The 16,451-nt window shown below is 37.4% G+C and overlaps 1 protein-coding gene across 1 annotated transcript in view; it reads right to left on the reverse strand.

The window, feature by feature from the left end:
- The window catches only part of asic2 (acid-sensing (proton-gated) ion channel 2), a 368,547-nt gene that overhangs the window by 186,537 nt on the left and 165,559 nt on the right, over nt 1–16,451 (reverse strand). The gene's annotated exons all lie outside the window — the stretch shown is intronic.

A 16,451-nucleotide genomic window follows, 5' to 3' on the forward strand; every position in this document is an offset into this window, starting at 1 on the left:
TGATAACACAAATATTTTGTCTATCAGTGCATCTAAGCACTGAAAAATGGTCTGCCAAGATGGAAACCCATAAATGAGATGTGATATATATATATATATTTTTTGCAAGCAGGGCTCCTATTATAGACTGTGTTCTGACAAGCCTAAGAAAAAAGATAGTAGGAGGCAATTTGCTTCATTTTGTAATGCAGTTCCAGTTTCCAGATTTCCAGTTTCTCCAGTGTGGAAAGTTCCCTTTAAATGTGCTGGCAGTGGAACTCATCCCACACATACCCAGGGAGTGGGCTTGTACTGGATATGTCACATGGTAGTACATTAAATTCAAGTGACTAACTCGTTGTGCAACTTACACTATTTGTAAAAAAAATTGCTAATGATCAATTTAGTTTAAAGATCTGTGTGGATTCTGCTTGAAGTACTCACTTTTTAAATCTTTGACAGTGTTCAGAATACTGAAAGTGTTAGGTTAGAAGGTCAGTCCTCACTGCCCATCAAAACCCATATTCCATTCGAGCACAAGTCATCTTCATCAAAACTATACTGCAGTGAAAGTTGAAACTGTCAAACGGAGTACTGAAGGGGTACCAAGTAGGGTGATTTTCCTGCTAAGATGCTAACCTAACACATACATTTACCTTACAGATGGAATCCATGAATAATGCAAAAATCCTGGAAAAGAAGGGGACAGCTTTCAACAGTGAAAGCAGAGAGGAAAAACCTTTGATTTCCATAGTTCCACACTAGACTTTAAACAAGTCTGCTGCATAACTGGATTCCAAATATTGATGGCTGTGTACCATGATTTACTGTTTTGTTTTATTTTGTATGAGAGAGAAAGAAAAAAAAACATCTTAAAGATTTCGGCATGGTCTGCTTCGCTTTAGTGAACACATTTGAAAGAACAGATCCTTTATGGAGGAACAATAAAGAGATTAATTTAAACTGCTTTTTCTTTTTTAAATTCTGAAAAATTTACAAGATCGGTCAGCAGAAGGAAAGGCAACCAACCTTAAAACAATATTTTAAAAATCTCCTTCACTGTGCCCCTATTCCAAGCAACATGAAAATGAATTACTTGCAAACAAGGAAAATTGTACTAAAGCAGTATAGTTTTTGAACAGCTCTTTGAAAGCCTACATTTTCTCTAGAGGGAAATTCATAAGGATTTAATCTTAGTCTGACACACAATTACTGCATTTCAATAAGGGACACTACATTATATTTGATGAGTTATTAAGAGTTTCGGAAAATGAAACTTTTATTGGCCAATTAACATTTTAACTGTCAAAACAAAAGTCTTGGATTATCTTACTCAAACTTGTGGAGGCCAATTCAATGAGGCACCAATTTTATGAGGTAAAACTAGAAATTACATGCTAACTACAAACCCCGTCTCTTGGGAATACCAGATTTTACAGCAACAAAGTGTTTTCCAGCTCTAAAGATGGCTATTGTGAAAAAAAAGCCCATTAAAAAGATTATAAGCAATGTCCTTTCTGTGATAGTTTAAAAATAAATCCACATTGTATTTTCAAGGCAAAATAAATGCATTTCTGGTAAGGTTACAGATTAGGTAATCTCAGATTTGTGAAACATTCTACATTAAGGCTGGTACCATGAGATGGCTTCAGGGTTGTTTTTTGTTTTTGTTTTGTTTTTTAAACACAATTTGTACTAATCATTGCATTTGCATCAATGAAATTCAAATGACTGTTTATGCCATCACCACATTTGTCTTGTCGCTCACCTTTTCCCCTGTTCTACAAGACTGCATGGGACCATTATGAATTTTAGATTTAATTAAAAGCAATCCTTGCATGCAATTTGAGCAAGTTCATTAAATGAAATCACAGAAAGGTCACTTGCAAAGAACAGTGCAGTCACACTAATGAGCTGATCAGTATATATTTAAAGACTGTTTGACCACATAAGAAAAAATAAAACAGTGGCAAGTTGCTCACTCATACCCACTATTTATATGGCATAAGATAATTATTCTGACCTACATATTACACTACAGTCTAAACATTTATATTGTCAAATGCTCACAACATTAACATTGGCCTACAGTGTATATCTATATATATACATATATATATATATCTATATATATATATATATATATATATATATATATATATATATATATATATATATATATACACACATAGCCTTCTTCAATTTCAAGTTAAATTGATTTATTGTTTTATCTTCCCGTCTCTTCACAGATTGTGAACTGATGCACTTTCTTAATTAAAACATAATAGAAAACTATATTAATCACTAGCAGAGAGCATTTGGTTTCACTCCGTAGCTGGAATTTCTTTTTTCTTTTTTGCTGTTGTTGTTGCAGTGACATCATTGCACAAATTCATTGTGCCTGTCTACCCAAGACATTCATTTAATAACTAACACTACTACCGCTGGGATTTAGAACAAAAACAAGTAATTGTAAAATGAATCTTAAACTGTCACAAAAACACTAACTCTTTACACAGGGGAGTACAAGGTGTTAATGACTGCTGATTAAAGATTTAAAGCTAGTCAGTGGGGCAACAAAGGAAGAAGACAGACAACCTGACATGCTCTATCATTTAGAAAATATACGTGTATTTTCACATTTTGATGGACTGACAGATGACGGTGGAAAAAACAGGATGGGGAGGGCAGGGTTCTGTTTTCCCACTTTCTCTCGCTGCCAATCTGTTTGCTTTCATCTGTAGTGGAATGGCAAATGATCTGTGACAATAGTAATAATGGATCCTGCAAAGCCAGAGCTTTGTGGCACTTTAATTTGTACTGACATCTGTGACACTGAGGAAACAGTTTTTGGGTTGTTTTTTCTTTTTTTTTTTGCTAGCTTTTGCCTGAAGCACTTATGTTATTCCATTAGTTTGAAAGGATGCTGACGGGTTTTTTTTTTTTTTTGGCTTTCCCTAATCTGAGAGAGAGAAGTGTGCCTGGATCAATGTCAATGGGGGAAAAATGGCTTCCTTATCCTCCTTCCCATGAAAAGAGACTTTGAAAGATGAGCGGGGCATACCTTTATTCTCCACATGAAATTCTCGCTTTATAAAAAATAAAATCTAATCACATAAAGCCCCATCAGACGTTTACGACAAGATTTTCAGGCAGTTTCAGTTTTGATCACATTTTTGAAAGAGGTAATCTACTTTGGTGCCAATACATTTTTGGAGCTAATGTAAATGTTAAGAAATATGATTATAGAATGGTAGGAATAAGAACTTTTGCCAATTTCTGATGATTAAAGATTAAAGATCACAGATGAACATTAAACCAAAATTAATATTTTCATTTGTTCATTATTTAATGCTTCAATACGTAAGGTGAATCTTTATATACAAAACCCTGTATAAATTTTAAATTATACTTGTAAAGTACTATTACCTCTTGTACTAATATTACATTTCAGCCAGTCACATCCCTATTCTCTTCACTGTTTACTGCCGCAGTGCAGCGCACCACACACTGAGGAGGAGGAAACAAAGTGTCATGTTTCTAAAACCCTTTCACCACATATTAATGTGCACACAATTTGAAATTAATTTTGGCTTCAGAAGCTGCTGAGAGCATAATTGGGGAAAAAGGAATAAAAATAAAAAAGCACAAAAGACCATATTAGCGGATGGAAATCCACACCTGGCTCTCTAATATTTAAGCAAAGGCTTCTTTTGGAGTGAGTGTATTAATCTCTTCCAATTTTACCATCAAAATGGCTAACAATGGAAAGTCAAAGTAATTATTATTATGAGAAGCAGTAGTAGTAAGAGAAGGAGGAGGAAGAATGATTGTGGTAGTAATAGAATAACTTAGTGGTTTTAATTTTATACCTTAGTCCAAGGTGACTCAAAGATAAATGGTCAATCTTGATCATTTATTGACGTTTGCTGGTTGGTTTTTAATACTTTACTAAAGATACACAAAATAATACTGTGAGTTGAATGCCCAATGGAATGCCAAACAGTATCCTTCAGCTGTCAATAATAAATACATTAAATCAAAGATGTCTACTTGTAAAGACTGCAGACAATTACCTTGTAATTTATATTCAATACCCTAGGCTTTGTAGGACTACTACAGATTTAATCTTTAAAAGGTGTTTATGCTGATTTCTAACCATGAGTAGGCAAGCTTAAACTATAGCAGGTTGCATGTTTTGCAAACCTGAATTTATCTATTGCAAAAAAATTATAACAACAACAACAAATTACTTAGCAAAAGATTTCAGCAAAAGTAATGTCTTTTTGGTCTACTAAAAGAAAACTTTTTGTTTTGCAGATTGCTAGATATTATTTCCCTGCCACCCCCCTCCAGAAATTAAGAAAAAGGATTCAGCATCTCAATAGAGTGAAACAATACCCAACAGTACAGAAGGCGAGCTCTCTTTAATTAAGACCATCCTTATCATTGGGAAAGAAAGGCATCGGATGAGACTGCGGGAGACAGGAAATAAAAACAACTTGACGGGCCAGGCAGATTTATTAACGAGGAGCTTGATCAGCTAGAAATTACACAATTAATCTTCGCTTGCTCAGTGAGATCTGCTTTCTAAAAGTAATCTTGGCAGAGCTGTTTTCTCATTCACGCAAAAGAATGTTGTAACAAATGCACTGTTGGCGGCAACTTCATGAAGGAGATAAGAGAGGCTTTACGTGCGTTTGAGGGCAGTACCGTGTGGCAGAGGTCAGGGCTCTTGACTCCCCAGCAGAGGGTTTTTGGTTCAGTCGCAGGTGGGGGACACTGCTGTGTTTAACATTGAGCAAGATTACACAGCTGCATAAATGAGTAATCGTATGTAAAAATAATGAGTGGCCACTTTATTAGGCACACTTCCCCTTTCCATGAAATAGACTGCAGTCAGTGACAGCATCTCGTGTTCGGACTAGGCTATTTAAAGCAGGTAGGCAGGCACCTAGGGATGCGGTGTATGCCGACATGGGCCAGCTTCCCTGTGGCGTGCACACTCAACACCTTGTTGAGTCCGTGCCCGCAACAAAACCGGGTTGTTAGGAGGGCAAAATGGGGAGCCTGGATTTACCCTGGATAAGGAACAACATATTATAATAATACATTGTGTGTGTGTGTGTGAGAGAGAGAGAGAGAAAGAGAGAGCGTGTGTGTGTGTGTGTGTGTGTGTTTGGGGGGGGGGGGTGGTCTGTGAGTTTGTGCTTACCGCAGCAGGCAACACACTGCCATCTGTAGTTTTGTGCAAAGAAGAGTTAAGACATCCAAGCAGGCAAGTTTTTCTTAAAGAAAATTTGGAGGCTGATTACAGTGGCTATTTTAATCGGTTCAGTGGGAGGCTTGGGATTTAAGTCACACTGCAATTTGTGCCCCTGGGTTCCCTCATCTTCTTCCCAGTTTCAACTCAGTGTAAAAACATTTGCATCCCTTAGGTCTTTTTATTTCTCATTCAATTGAAAATCATACTTATCCACAATTGGTTTTGTTGGTGATACATTTCCCCCATTCTGAGTACATATTCATTAAGCAGACTGAGTCCCTCATTTTAAATCTCACAAAATGACAACTGAATAACATACCAAAGACAACAATTATGATACTAGTTACTTGCTTTTTTCTTTTTAACAAAAAAGGAGAAAAGCGGTCTAGCCATGTAACTTAACAGAAACACAGGTCTTAACCAGGGATGACACAGACAGCATGTATATTACTGCTACTGCTGCTGCTACTACTACTACTACTACTACTACTACTACTACTACTACAACCACCACCACCACCACCACCAATAATAATAATAATAATAATAATAATAATAATAATAATAATAATAATAATAATAATAATAGTGATACCCATAACAATTTAAGCCCAACATAAGTGGTGGTACTGATTCAATAGTAATAATAAGCATGTCCCATATGACAAGCCAAGTTTTCCCTTTTGTCAACTATGCATTACTAACTGCCACAGCAGAATACCTCGCAGCAGGACCTGGCTTTGACGTCTCTGAATGACAGAGTGCCAAGAAGTGCAGTGTCTTTGTCATGGTAAATATATGGGGCTTGAAACAGGAATAGCCCCTTCTCCATCACTGACCCTCCTAGACTACTTACAACTCTAGCATGAGTGTACATCAGTCTTATGTAGTCATGCATTACATATGTGTAATCTGGTTGCACAATCATGTATTTCCCTCTGGGTCAAGCATTGGTTTTGTATTTTTGGTTGGTTGTTTCTGTTTTTTTTAAAGCCAGAATATTAAATCAGAAATGTTGAATGGGAACCTGGATTTCCTGGCAAATAGTTCTCCTGGGGCAATAATGAGATATGAAGCCGGTAAGACTGGCTTGTGGGAAACGGAGCTTAATAAAATGGGTGTGCTACTTTTCTTGAAGATGCAGCACACACGGTGAGCAAACTCCCAAGAACATTAAACTCTTGTATTTAAGCATACATGTGGCATATTGTTCTGTAGAAATACCAAGGGATCCTAAAATGAACACCAACAGCGTGTCTTTTTTTCTATCCCTTGAAGTGCACAGAACATTTTACATGCGGCTACCACTGTACCGCAGGCTAGTGTCGGAGAGAATTTTCTGGTGGAAGCATGACAGGCTGTGTTTGCATTCCCAAATACATTCGTTTTACTTGCATAGCAAAATCTCATGGGACACAGCTCAAAGGTGTTGTTTTTCATTCCATACTTGCTAATATACATCATAAATAAACTAACATGTTGCACACATTACATGATATGTAATACAATAATAGATTATCTAAAATGCTATATATACTAAAAATAGAATATTTATAAAATTGTGACAATTCTACTCTAGAAAATAGAGTGGTTAAAACATCAAAATGTGTGTTGAATAATTAATTTCACAGGCACACTACACCTTTGTTCAATACTGCATTAATTCATTGGCACATCCACTTAAGAGTTTGGATGTACTGTGTACCTTCTGTTTTTGCTTTTGCTCTGTGTACATTTCACATACAGGCCCAGAGGTACTGCAATCCTAACACTGCAAAGGCTCAACAGTGAAGAACATAAAGCATATGCATACAATCAAACCGCTGCTGCAAAGACAGCAAAATCTATAGCAACCGATCTATAAATACAGGGAACCAGAGGCAGAGGGGAAATTCAGTCCACATTATTATAGCTTGGAACAGATTACTGTCAAACATGAAGCAACGTTCCCGAGACCCATTTGTAGCCATGCAGGTGTAGAATGTAATTTTCTCAACGATTTCCTTACAGAAATGTGGGGGCATGATTGGGAATATTTATGCACACAAGCATCCCGAGATTACTTAATGAGTCCAGATTTCTGTGATTTTAGCAATTTGAATGTGGTGGTTATTTTTCCAAGACTGAAAATATACACACAACTCTGGAGGGAAAAAATAACAACTAAACAACTAAATTCTAACAATTGTTGGAATTGCACTGATTGCAAACACTCATGTGAGCTCTGGTGGCCATAAGGGGTGGGCTTTTTGGTCGGGATGTTCTTGTTATTTGATTTGATCATTCTGTGCACCGCTGCGGGGCTCATTTACACGGCAATGTTTCCGAGGAGCTCTTTCACTCACCTGGACTAAAGGCTACACACTGAAACTGTCATAGGCTGCTGAAGCCCCGCAGTGCTACGGTCACACTAATTATCCTACACAAGGCATTCTGCTTGAAATGTATGAAGCAGCTGCCCACGTTGGAGGCGTGATTTGATTTTTCAGAGCACTCACAATCGCCTGAGTGTTAATGTGCTGCAGGTAGACTTGACTTCACTTCAGTGTGGAAGCAAGGAAAGGGTCCTCCTCACCAGAGGACAATTTCACAGAAAATGAATAACCATATAAATGTAAAGGTATAAAGAGAAAAAGTCCAATTGAATTCAGAACATTCCATTTCTATTGTATTAAAGAAACAACAACAACAACAACAACAACAACTACAAAACATTGTTCAGACACTTTTTGTGACATTGAAACTTAATGGGCAATTGTTTCTCAAAATCCTTCAACAGCAAGGGATTTACATTTTATACAATATAGATTTCATTTTCAAACAATGGATTTGTGAGTTAATTCTCCTTGCTTAGAAGGTATTTATAAATCAAACAATAATTATTTTCTAAAAATCTATATCAATCTATAGCATAACTTGTTATCTTCCCAGTAAAGCAATACACTCCCCCTTTTGAACATTCTTCAGTTCTTCATACTTCTTTAAACCTCAAAACAGGGATGGATTTAATGGACTTGGGTATAAAAAAGACATGCTCTCAAAATGGAATTAGAAAATAGAGCATGTATCAAAGAAATACAGCAATCTCATCTCTTTTTTCATTCAAGCCTATTTCATGTGAAAATGACTTGCCTTTCACAAAGTTGTAGATAATTCTGTGAGTTGTGCCCTGAGCAAAAACAAGGACTTAATGCGGTTTTCCTCAACCTAAAACAAAAACAAAACAGGTGACTAGTTGTTTAAACCAAAAACAGATCTAAAGATCTAAAACTCACTGAAACTTTTCAATCATTTAAAATCTCGACTTTCTACATTAAGACCTACACCCATTGTAAGATACTTATACTACCTATGCATCTAATCCTCATATGCAGAGGAACTGAGTTGGGCGGGGCTGCACCCCAAACCTAACAATTAAAACAATGCTCTATACACTGTAGTGCAATTAAGTATCTATTACTACAATATAAAAAATAAATAGTAATTGAGCTGAACTTCTTCTTCTCTTATTATTATTAACTTAAACTTCAACAGTCAGGAGCTTTAAGCTATATTAGATGAGTTTAGTGAGTTTTCCAATGCTATAAATGTGTCAACATCCAATAATAGGGGAACATATAGGCTACCGTTTCTAAATCCACTGTCAGCTACTACTCTGTGAGTTCAATAGCTTTTAATACAAGGGGAGCTACTTGCATACATCTTTAAACAGGGTGCTAGATGTGCACTTTTTTTGTGTTCATAAAAAGACAGAAACGGATGGTTTGATCAGAGAGCTTTTCATAAATACCTCAGGGGGTAAGACAAGCTGTTTATTTATGAATATTTGTTGTCCTGTTCTAGTCTGTAAAAATTAACAGCTTGTTCCTGTTCCAACACACAAACAAAACTAGCGCTACTGTAAACGTTTTATGAATCCCTCCCCTTGGACTTTCCAAACAAGAATCAGTGTCTTGAAATCTATTTGTTGTTAAAGTTAGAGTCTGGAAAATGAAAGAATGACACCAGGTGAAACTTTCCTTGGAGGGCTTTCAAAATTCAATATTTTGCCTTCCCTCCATTCCACTACTTTTCAAATCTGTAACCATCATCACATTCACAAAAATGGGGAGGGGGAAGAAAAAAAATAAAAAACCTTGAAAACGAAAATGTATTTATTGTGGAAAATAACAGTGAAGAAGATGATGATGATGCCAGAAAAATTATCAAATCGAGAGACCTATAATGTATTGAAGATAAAAAAATAATAAAAAAAACGTATACATAATAAACTGTCACATTCCATAAAGGACTGATTATCATTACACCGAGATGGCTAAATGTTTTGTCCGTGACTTGACATGCCTTGCCCAGAATCATGTAATGTAAAAGAAAATTGCTGTGCTGAAACTGCTCTTCCAGAATTTGTGTTATGTCATGAACCAGGTTCAATTACACTAAATAAATATCTGGAAAACCTCATATCCTGCAGTAACCCGAATGAGAAGAGTAGCAATATTATACTCCAGTCTCCTTCAAAATGTCCTTTACCCTTATGTAAAACAAGGTTTCTGTTGTCGTTTGACCTTTGTCCTGTAAGTACATCCCATCTGCAGACCTATCGACACAGTTAGAATCAGTTAGAAAGTGGACAAGTTCAGGAAGGCTGAGGGCAACTGAAGGACATATTAATATCCTGCTGGACAGCATTGATATTTCTTTCAAAGACAAGACGTTTTTTTTTTTTATTCCCAGTTATATAGAATTCAAACCATTTAATTTGCAAACATAAAGAGTATAAAGATAGAGGTTAATTTGGTCATTCATTGGATGACATTGTGTGCCATTTTCACAAAGTACCAAGACTCCAGCAGCCATTTTCTCACCAGATACAAAAACACAAAACCATCCATCCACTTCCTGCCACAGGCTCCAAAACGATTTATCACAAGGCAAAATAAACGTTCTCTAGGTAAGCAAGTGAGGGAGCAAGAAAAATGTCTCTGTGAAATAAAGGCACAAACCATCACCCTTAATTCAGTGAGTTCAAATGTTCAACTTGGATTTATAGATATAACATGGGTTCTTCAAGAAGCTATTAAACACAGATAATTTGGATCAAACTTTGTGGCAGTGCTTCTCTAGGAAGCAAATATAAAAATGTAAATTGGCCAAACAGAACTGGGCTTGTCTCTTTTCTGGGAAGATCTCTGCATTTGTCGATAGATTGGTGCAAAATAATGATTGCTATTGCAGTATGTTCAGTAGAGAAACAGTTTAGCACTGTCAGGATGTTAAGTAATCCGACACTGACTTTCCCCTAAAGCACCGAAGTGATCTATAATGCTATTCTAAATTGATACGCCTTTGTTAATAGTCCTTAAAAATGCTCAGATACCACCTTTATAATTAAGCCCTCACCTTATTTGGTTTGGTAGTGGCTCGCTGACCTGAGCGGTTAACACTTTTGTAAGTGCCTTCATCAGAGAAAAGCCCTGTCAGGATCCATTGGAGACGCTCAGCTGCTGAATTGCCCTCTTTTAACACCATTCAAGTAACTAGCACTTCCGACATGCCCTTTAACTCCTGCATTCTCCATCCGCTTTTCTTTTTTCCTCCCCCGAGCTCAATTAATTTTTGAGACTCACAGCTGCATTACCCACAGATTCTGAGGCTCTCTCTCATGTGACTCCGATGCTGCGGTTCCTCGGAAACCGGAGGCCCTGTCGAATGGAGGAAGAACACTACAGGAGAGATCTTGCCTGCCGCGGCCATGTTCTCCAACAGAAGACCTTGCCTGATGTGTCTGGAGAAACCTTTTTAGTACTTTTCACAAAGATATTCTGGAAACAAGACTCTAATAAAGACTTCCAGAATCCCACAACTTTGAGGGTAACCTTTGAAATCCAGGCATCACCTCAATGCTGAATTTGGTCAGGAGATTTCAGGAGCTGGAGAACAACTGGCAAAGCATTGTGGTGGTTGAGTGGGATGTAGTGAGGTGGTGGCTGGACCACATACAAGCTTCATCTGTGCCCTGTCAGGTGCATCTGGGCATTGTTACTAAGGGCCGTGCTCATGCTCTTCCTGATTCATAAAAGCCCAGCTGTAAGCATTTGGCTCTTTAAAAGAAGAAACACACATGTCCTGTAAATCACTGCTGTTTCATTTCAACTGGGCTAGAGGTGAGCTGAAAAAATAAAATAAATACACATACACACACACAAGAATTCACAATTCTTTGGTCAAAAATGTACTGCCACAATCATTTTCTTGCAGTATATGACAGGTTGCCTTTTCTCAAGGGGGTCATAATCAATGGGGGGATAAACACACACAAAGAAAAAAAAACTTACAGGTTTCCAGCTAATTTGTATGGCACAAGACAGACAGTTTTTCTGTGCAACACAGAGAAAAGGAGATCAATGTTAATCAAAACAAGCCATGAAAAATAAAGCGTTCCAGATGGGAGGAAACTGAATCTGATAAAATCTGTAGTGAAGAATTCCTCTGGGGCCTAAATAGCAAAGAAACGCAAATGGTGTGCTTTGAATTAGCGATGAGTTATTCTCTCTTTGAAAACGTACCTTTGAGTTTGCAATCTAAAGACAGTTTAAAGTTTACTATGATCACATAATATGTTCTTTTTTGTGGTAGTTACATTTTAGCACTATAAAAAAATGATTAAATAAAAAGGTAGGTTTTATTCCTTGACTGATACTGTGAGTATCGCCTGATTTTGTTTTCAATAATAAAATGAGTGTGGAGTGTTTAATTATGAGTATTTTAAGACCAGTTGAATAGAAAGGTTTGCTTGAAAACACCTGTTAAATGATCAAACAAACAAAATGACTGCTTTGAGTCCGTCACGTCTCACAAGTCATTTAAATCCATAAGCATCACTGCATTTGCTTTAGTGGCCTAGCGAAATTAAAGCACAATCACCTGCTGGTGTTTTATGGCACAAAACAGTGTCTATGTCCAAGACATTACTGCAATGAGTCACCTGATGGTCAAGCACCATCGATACAATCGTATACAGTTAATTTGTGAAAAGTTGCATCTGAGGGTCCCTGACTCAAAGGGCTGAAAATTACATGTCAACTCCTTTAAGAAACATCATCGATTTTCACTTTCCCAACTCACGTACCTAAGTTGTTCAACTCCCATCACTGTTTAGCAGTAGAACGTGTAACTAAGAGCTACATTTTCTGCATAAATAAACAATCCCCTTTACTTAAGTGTTAAGTGCTTGCAGGCCCTACAGCGTAATGTAGTAGAATTCAAAGCTTCAGAAAGCACTGAATTGAGACTACATGCAAGACGTTCTTGTATCATATTTACATTTTAAAATACATTTTAATAAAAAAATTTAGGCATTTCCCACAGCAATAGTCTAACGTAACAGGCAGTACTGATTTCTCCGCGATGTACTTTGGAGACTTTATGGTAAAGAGGATAACTTTCTGCTCCATATATGAGTGCTGTGCTGCTCGTTTACCAAACAAGCTTAATTGCAGACTGGATGCATCCAGGCAGTTTCAGCCCCTTCACAATCACGGCAGCTGGTGTGAATTTTACACATGCTCAATTTCAAGGCCATTGCAAGGATTGGTACAGGTGAATCTCTGTCACTTACTGCTAATGATACGGCCTAGATTCCAACCAGCAATCCTTGGACTAGAACTACATAATAGGACCTGTTAATGAAGCAGAGGACATTTATCCCTACCCTAACATCAGAAGACTGGAAGGGTTATGATTACTCTGTATTGGTGAAAATGTAACAGTCCACCAAACTGGCAATTACATGCTTTTAAGATCAAGCTGGTTCTATATTTATTTGTTTTTGGAAATGGTCCCAGATTGCAGGCCAGTGTCAGTCGTCGTAATTCAAAGGACAATAATGACCTTTGTAATTGTTAACCAAAGCAAATGAAACAGAGTAAACGACAAAACTCCGTTACCTGTGGCCAGCCAGCCATACTTGTAAAGGGGAAAGGAACTGCCGTTGGTTAAACCAATGCTACAGAAGGGAAATCTATGGAATATGGCCATGAACAGAGACCACATTATTGGATTGGAGGGCTTAATTGAACAGGTTTGCGGATCCATTAAGTGATTCTGAAAAGTGGTCAGCAGTAGAACTAAAGCTAAGCTGATTTTATTTATTTTTTATTTACTAACATACACCTGCAGAAGCATTAGTATGGTGGATCAAAATGGCAGAAAAGCAGAAAACTGAAAGAAATGGAAAAAAAAAAAAATTGCTATTCAATTATTATGAGTCTTCGTCTACAAAATCCAGCAGAGGAGCACCAACGGCTAGGTCAGCGATTCTCAAACTTGGGGTCGCCTGACATGCAAATGATTACGTGAGAGAATGGCTGGAATTTACTTATAAAACAAATTACCACACCTCACCAGCATTCCCCTTCCCCGGACCGCACTTTGCCAGTGCTACCACCCCCCCCACCGGACCGCAGCACATATCTAATATACATAATGTTGGGGGTCAGTTTTCATTTTTGAAAATGGGGTCATCAATTGAAAGAGTTTGAGAACCCCTGGGCTAGGGCATAAAGTGAGAATAATTAGACAATAGGGGACAGCATAGCTATTCAGGGCTGAACAAGTGAACAACAGATTGCCATAAGGTGGCCTTATGGCCTTTAGATATAGTAGGGACTCAAGCTGCTAAATGCCAGCTGATTTCTGAGAAACAAGTATAGAAATCAGTGCAAAAGTAAATTCTACTAAAAAGAAAAAAAATACACATAAGAATCAAATCTGGTAGTAATACTGTAAGGTATATTGTAATACATGAGTAAAAGATTAAAGCTTCACAGGGAGAATTTAATTTGGTTTTCAATAGACAGTTAAAAGGAAATAAAATAATTCACCAAATGTTCTTTGCAAGAGAATGACACAGGCCTGACACCAGCCTGAGCTTTGATTACAAAGCAGTTCTTTAAGCAGGGTCACAAGGATTACGCTAATCCTCCCAGGTTCCCACCGCTTCTCATTTCACTTTTCAGAATACTTTGCAATCGCGAACAGGTTCTCATTTGCGGTTCATTTTCAACTTTGAATAACACTGTCATATCACCTCCTGCAGATAATTCAATTACTTTCTGTGATTAGGTGTCTCTGGTGGAAAATATAAACCAAGCATTAGCTTCAAAACAGTGCCAGCTGCTTATCACCAGGTCCAGGTGTGTATGTGTTTATTTATTGATTTTTTTTTTCCTTAAGTAGAGTTTGCCACAAAAAGAGACAAAGATACCTTTTTCGGGCCACATTATTAATTGAGTCTTTTGATAAGGTACAGACAAAGACAAGAAAGCCTATAAGCTACAGAGCCATCAAACAGTTGCCATTTCCTTGCCTGACATTGTCAAAGATTGTTGTTCTGTTGCGTGAGCTTCAGTGAACTACAGCTGCACTGCACAGAATGACATAAGGCATTAAGCCACAAAATAAGAAACAGGGTTTTGAGAGATCTTCCCTGACTGGTTTAATATTGAAGATAGATACACAAACAAAAACTGAAAAAACTTTCATTGGTTTTAAGTTGTTAAGATGCCATGTAGTTTTATATAACCAACTGTTCACACTTTTTAATAAGCCTAAGTTACTAATATGTAATGGGAGAGACATTTTAAATAGATGGAACTGTAATCATCAATTCTGAAAACAACCAGCTTAATTTGGATTCTACACGTTTGAAAGGCACTTAATCCAGTTTAGAATTGGTTTCGTGTCAAAATCCATAAACTACTGCAATTTTGAACAGATATTCTGATATGATCATATTGTTGATAGAATTCTAAGTTTATTGTCATCTTGTAAGCATATTATTCAGCGCACGATTAAGTGACTGCCTTCTGACAGGCTGTGTTTAAAGACGGCCAAGGTTTACATGACTTGTTGTGCAACAGTGACCTCTGGAGATTGATAGACAATTGTGAATGTTTTCAGGCAGAGCTGTGGTAATCCTCCCTAGGATGCCTTAGCGTCCTTGTTTGTTCCGTGTGTGTGCAGTGTGATGCAGTACGTGTGTATGATGTCTTTTTCTCTCCCAAGCCAATACAGGTCATAGCCGTAAACCAAGTTGATTATCAATGGTCAATTCCAACGGTTGAAGGGCTTATTTCAACAGAAAAAAAATGAAATTTGGGTATGATCAACCTATTGGGGAAAACAAATTGGGAAATAACTTCCCGACATACAAATTATACTTACATCAGGTTCTGTGATGAAATTTATGGCTTAAAGAAAATTAAATGTCAAAGTGCTGGGGTGTCATATTCTAATCAAGTCTCCATTTTATCATCAGCTGCGAGTTTTGGCCTTGTGTAAAGCCACTTTAAAAGGATGGCAAATTACCTGAGGGAAACAGTCTTGCTAAGTTGTTTGAATAAAATCAATAAAAAAGGGGGACAAACTCATCCCAATGCTTGGCCCAGCTCTTAAGAAACATTTGTCATGTTTGCCTGTAAAAGCCTATGCCAGCTCCAAAACCTTTGGATTGGTTGAAAAGGCAGCAAAAAATGCTTATCTTTAATTGAACTCCCTGATGATGTGTTACTCTGATCACTAGATGAGCAAGGAAGGCCTGCCAAACTCTAAAATCAAGCAGAAATCCACACAGGATTTCAAGGGAGAAAGACCATACTGTTTTAATACAGTAATAAGTGGTAGCTGATTGTAAACTGGGGACCTTTCAGGAAGAACAGAGGGAATTGGCATAAAACGATTCCAGCATTGGAGGAGACATCTTCCTTCTGAAAATGGGTGAGGGAGAGAATGAAACTCATTTCAGGACCATGGAGAGAGATACAATCCCACTTTCTAAATCAAAACGGAATGAGGAATGAGGCAGATGACCGATGTGTGAATTCATTATGATAAGAAGGTGTCCCTCCACAGTACCTTAACTGCACTACACACCAAGTTGCTCTCCCAATCATACAAACAAATGCCACATTGCATTTCAAGTGTTAATGCTCTGCGAAACTTAAGGTAAAGAGAGAGGTGACCCAGATTCTAGATTGCAATTTTGTTCATGTTCTAGCTAGTGGGACTTAATCCTTGTATGACCCTTGGTAGCTTAAACTAACCAGCCTTGACATAGAGACAGTAACATATGACCAAGCATGTGAACAAACAGGCACAAACACCTCGGCATGAGTAACATCCAGGGGTTCCACTGGTGTGGAAAAAG

This window comes from Amia ocellicauda, chromosome 3 (genome assembly GCF_036373705.1).
Source record: "Amia ocellicauda isolate fAmiCal2 chromosome 3, fAmiCal2.hap1, whole genome shotgun sequence".
NCBI classification, from domain to species: Eukaryota; Metazoa; Chordata; class Actinopteri; order Amiiformes; family Amiidae; genus Amia; species Amia ocellicauda.